We start from the raw sequence: 5,129 nt of genomic DNA on the forward strand, positions 1-5,129 counted from the left end.
TTTGTATTTTTAGTAGAGATGGGGTTTCATCATGTTGGCCAGGCTGGTCCCAAACTTCTGATCTGAAATGATCCACCCGCCTTGGCCTCCCAAAGTTCTGGGATTACAGGCACGAGCCACTGTACCTGGCCCCTTTACCTATTTTAAATTGGATTGTTTGTTTTGTTCTTATTGAGTTGTAGGCATTCTCTATATATTCTGTATATTAATCTCATATCAGATATATTATTTACAAATATTTTCTCTCATTGTGTTATACTATTTTTATTTCACCTGAGATTCAATTAAATATTCAGTTTAGGCCAGGCACAATGGCTCACTCTGTAATCCCAACACTCTGAGAGGCCAAGGGGGGCGGATCACGAGGTCAGGAGATCGAGACCATCCTGGCTAACAATGTGAAACGCCGTCTCTACTAAAAATACAAAAAATTAACCAGGTGTGGTGGCAGGTGCCTGTAATCCCAGCTACTTGGGAGGCTGAGGCAGGAGAATCACTTGAACCCCAGAGGCAGAGGTTGCAGTGAGCCAAGATCATGTCACTGTACTCCAGCCTGGGCGACAGAGTGAGACTCCATCTCAAAAAAAAAATTAGTTTAATTTTTAACCGTCTTGAACTTTGAAGGCTACCCAGTCTTGACCAGGTGTCCCCTCTATGATTTGTAGATTTTGTCAGAGACCTGTCCCTGGGTAGACCCACCTTTTTGAAGATAGGCTACAACCACACAATATTTTTAGGGTAAACAGTTGGAAGCCATTAGTTATTGGATTCTTCTATGACACTTAGCATTTTGTTGGCTATTAGTTAAAACCTGTTCCTGTGTGTTTGGATGACTCATTTATTGTATTTATTTTATACATACTACACACACACACACACACACACACACACACACACACACACACACACACACAGAGCAATTTACCTAAACCTTTACAATTAGCCTCTTTGATAATTTACAAATTTAGGAGAAAATAAAGTGATTGGATTTCTCCTTCTAAGCCTTAAAATCTCTAAGGGCATTTAACGTTCTTCAAGGATGTGCAGGTAGACCACCTGGATGTACTGTCAGCGCATAGAAGGCAGTTCCTACCATCTGTAGAACGGGAACCATGATGGCTGTTTCTCTCAAAAGGTTTGTGCAAAACCCACAAGGTTCGCTTAATACCCACTGGGAGGAGAACCCAGTTTTCCGTCCAAACACTTCAGCATTTTTCTCTTTCTTTTCCTCTCCCCCTTTAAAAATGTTTGTTTTAAAATCATCATGCCTGGTTATCTACTCAAGCACTTCAGTGGCTGCAGAACCTGGGGAGAAATAGAAATTGCAGTCTATTATGATCAGCTGCTCATAAATGGCAACCTTAAAAAAATCGAGACGGCGTTTCTGAAAAAAAAAAAAAAAAAAAAAAAAAAAAGACTTTCAAACCAAACTTGACTTCAAGTCCTGATGTAAGTGTGAAAACTGGAAGCTTTTCCTGACTGCTAAAGCAGAATTGGATACCACATTTCATTATAATTCAAAGAAGACTTAAAATGAGTCAGTGTCACTCTTAAAAGATTAGTTTTTATTTTGTGTGATTTTCAAATTTAAAAAGACCTGGGCTGGGCGTAGTGGCTCATGCCTGTAATCCCAGCACTTTGGGAGGCCGAGGCAGGTGGATCACTTGAGGCCAGGAGTTCAAGACCAGCCTGGCCAACATGGTGAAACCCCATCTCTATTAAAAATACAAAAATTAGCTAGGGATGATGACACACGCCTGTAATCACAGCTACTCGGAGGCTGAGGCACCAGAATTGCTTGAACCTGGAGGCGGAGGTTGCCGTGAGCCGGGATCACGAGATCACGCCACTGCCCTCCAGCCTGGGGGACAGAGAGAGACTCTGTCGCAGGGGGAAAAAAAAAGGAAAAGGAAAACGTAGAAAGACTTTGTAGGAGCAAAGGGAAATCTTGTGAAATCTTCCCCTTTGCCCTTGGAGGGTTCATTGAAAAATCAACTGACAAAGGCTGATGATTAGGAGAAAAGGCAAATTCATTAGCACGCACTTGGGGAGAGCCGCAGTGATGATTCCCTATCCCACTGGGCCCAAGTGCCTTTATTGCCTTACCTCAGAGGGGAGGGAGAGACGGGGAATATAGGTACTTTGGTTGAGGGGCAATAAATGATTACCTGGGAGAATGAATGGATGGGGGAATAGAGATTAACTTGTAAATAGTTCTTTATGGAAACTGAATGAGCCTGAGAGATAAACATGATTTTGTAATAGGGTCAGTCAGGTCTGGTGACATTTTTGGTCTTTTTTACTGCAATAGATAATGAGATAACAGGGAGAGGAAGGAAAAACAATTCTTGGTGAGTCTGTCTGGTCTTTCTGTAGATAGGGGAGAAGTCTATTCTGGTGTCCGTTGATCTCTAAGGGCAAAATTTTCATTTTACAAGGGAGCCATGTTTTGGGGTGGAGTTCACTGTACTCTGTCAACCCAAAACTTATTCTGCTACAGGAGAGCTCATCTTCCTGTTGCAAAGCACCAAATGCATGGCTTTCTACTAAATTTTAAAGATAATACACTTTGGCCGGGTGCGGCAGCTCATGCCTATAATCCCAACACTTTGGGAGGCTGAGGTGGGTGGATCATCTGGGGTCAGGAGTTTGAGAACAGCCTGGCCAACCTGGTGAAACCCCATCTCTACTAAAAGTACAAAACAATTATTTGGGCGTGGTAGTGTGCGCCTATAATCCCAGCTACTCAGGAGGCTAAGGCAGGAGAATCGCTTGAACCCAGGAGGTTGAGTGAGCCAAGATCGTGCCATTGCACTTCAGCCTGGGAATAAAGTGAGACTCTGTCTCAAAAACATAAAATAAAATAAAATAAAATAAACATAAAATAAATAAAGATACACGATTATTGAATCAAAAACTTTATGAAAAGGAGCAACAACATTCCAACAAAAGGTTAATTTAACTTCATTTGTCTTAGGAAAAATGCTGAGTATGAGATGGCGCCCTAGGATATCCATGTACATATATTCCAAATACATAAAATATTGTGGATGAGCATAAACAAGCTATGTGCGTGTCTTTGTTCATTTAGAATATTGCATGAAATGCACTGTGTTTGTGGAACAAATTAATTGTTGTCATTTTTGTATTTACTTATCAGTATATTCCCTGTTCTTCATCTGAAAAGAAGAAATACGAGAATTTTCATTTCTGCAATATGTTTTTTTGGGTGGGTAGCTATTGCTGCAGCAGGAATCCTAAACCTCTGAAAGTTTGTTTTTGCACACTGCTTTTGTTGTGACAATTGTTTGATTAGACTTTGTCGACCAAGGAGTAAATTCGAGTGTGCTGAACTATTCCTTAATCTCTCCAGCCCTGCTCCAGGTTCCAGGGACTCCCCTGCTCTTTTCACAGGCCAGCAGAGGGATGAGTTTTACAACAGGCCAGTGTTTCCAAAGGTTACAGGTCTGATATCATATAATGCCTATGTCCATCATGCTTTTTGTTGGGGAAAAAAAAAAAAAACTATTTGCCTAGGGCCAGTCATTGCATTCTTTCTGGCCTCTGTTTCTGTTTCCTGGCACGTAACACAAGATGATGGCGGGAGGTGACTCTGGCGTTCCTTTTAGTTCCCTTGGGATGATTCATTGGGAGACAGGTCAATATTCTTGGAGCTGTGAGGACTATTTAATATGAAGAGGTTTTGGCCGGGCATGGTGGCTCATGCCTGTGATCCCAGCCCTTTGGGAGGCTGAGGCAGGAGGATCACCTGAGGTCAGGGGTTCAACACCAGCCTGGCCAACATGGTGAAACCCCCATCTCTACTAAAAATATAAAAATTAGCTGGGCGTGGTGGCACATGCCTGTGATCCCAGCTTCTCAGGAGGCTGGGGCTAGAGAATCGCTTGAACCTGGGAGGCGGAGGTTGCAGTGAGCCGAGATCGTACCACTGCACTCCAGTCTGGGTGACAGAGTGAGACTCTGTCTCAAAAAATAAATAAATAAATAAAATTTAAAATAAGAAATAAGTAGTAAAATGAAAGGTTTTTGCCTGGCACTAAGCTTTTAAAAAATAAATTTATTAGAGGGAATTAAATGAGATTCAGCTTGTCCCTGTCAATGTCAGGGAACATAAGGTGAAATTAGGACATTAAAGAATGTCTTAATGGAAGTGGCTTAAAATCAGAGGCCTTCAATGCTTCCATAAAAAAAGCAGTGGTGGAGAGAGTGTTTTCCAAGGAAAATATGACTAGGTTTCACTTCTGGTCCTCGTCCTGGCACCAAGAGGAAGCTCTTGCTGGATTACAGCACACCAGGGGCCACGTGTAGGGCGAGGTATGATATGTGTGTGTGCCCCAGGTTATGAGTGAGCATAGCTCGACTTTTGCACTCACACTAATGCCATTTTTTTTTTTTTTTTTGCCTCTTGCCATCAGCATCCAAGTGACCAGCTGGGCCTGTAGTTTATCCAGAGCTGGTGTGATTTCAAGTAACTTCAGCTGTCAGAGTTGCCAGCAGAAAATGGTTATTTAGTCTGTTTCAACATCTGGGGAAAAAAAGTGTCATTGTTGTTTATGGCAGACAATGGATGTAGAGGGAGTTGCAGCAGATTCTACATCGTGGATTGAGCTCAGGATGAAGGCAGGGGCACAGGCTGGGCTTTCAAACTCCCACCCCACCCTTCATTCTCAGGCTCATTTCTGCATCAGGACATTCATCTTTTTATTGGATCTCTTCTGATATTGTCACTAATAACTATCCCTGCATTAAATTCGATGCGAGCACTGAAATACCCTTAAGGTTTGCTTCCATATGGCTGTTCATGGTGTCCACGATTTCCTGGAGCTCTACAAATTGCCCAAAGAAATAGCTCATATTCAAAGAATAGTTCTCCTACCCAGAGGTTATCTCTCAGTGCTTTGCTGACTCTCTCCCGGCTTTTGCTTGTCCCCATTTAGTCTGCCGCTCTCCCTGCATCGCAGCTGTCAGTGCTGCTTTTTAAAAAGGGACACTTGGCCTGGTGCAGTGGCTCACACCTGTAATCCTAGCACTTTGGGAGGCCGAGGCAGGTAAATCACTTGAGGTCAGGAGTTTGAGACCAGCCTGGTCAACATGGTGAAACCTGGTCT

General features: G+C 42.7%; 1 long non-coding RNA gene across 1 annotated transcript; it reads left to right on the forward strand.

Moving 5' to 3' along the window:
* The first annotated feature begins 1,012 nt into the window (after positions 1-1,012).
* On the forward strand, positions 1,013-4,864 carry LOC139356119 (uncharacterized). Its single transcript, XR_011607514.1, has 3 exons — positions 1,013-1,135; positions 3,374-3,465; positions 4,437-4,864. It is a non-coding gene; the product is annotated as an uncharacterized lncRNA (long non-coding RNA).
* The last annotated feature ends 265 nt before the right edge of the window (positions 4,865-5,129 follow it).

This window comes from Macaca nemestrina, chromosome 9, assembly GCF_043159975.1.
Source record: "Macaca nemestrina isolate mMacNem1 chromosome 9, mMacNem.hap1, whole genome shotgun sequence".
NCBI lineage: Eukaryota > Metazoa > Chordata > Mammalia > Primates > Cercopithecidae > Macaca > Macaca nemestrina.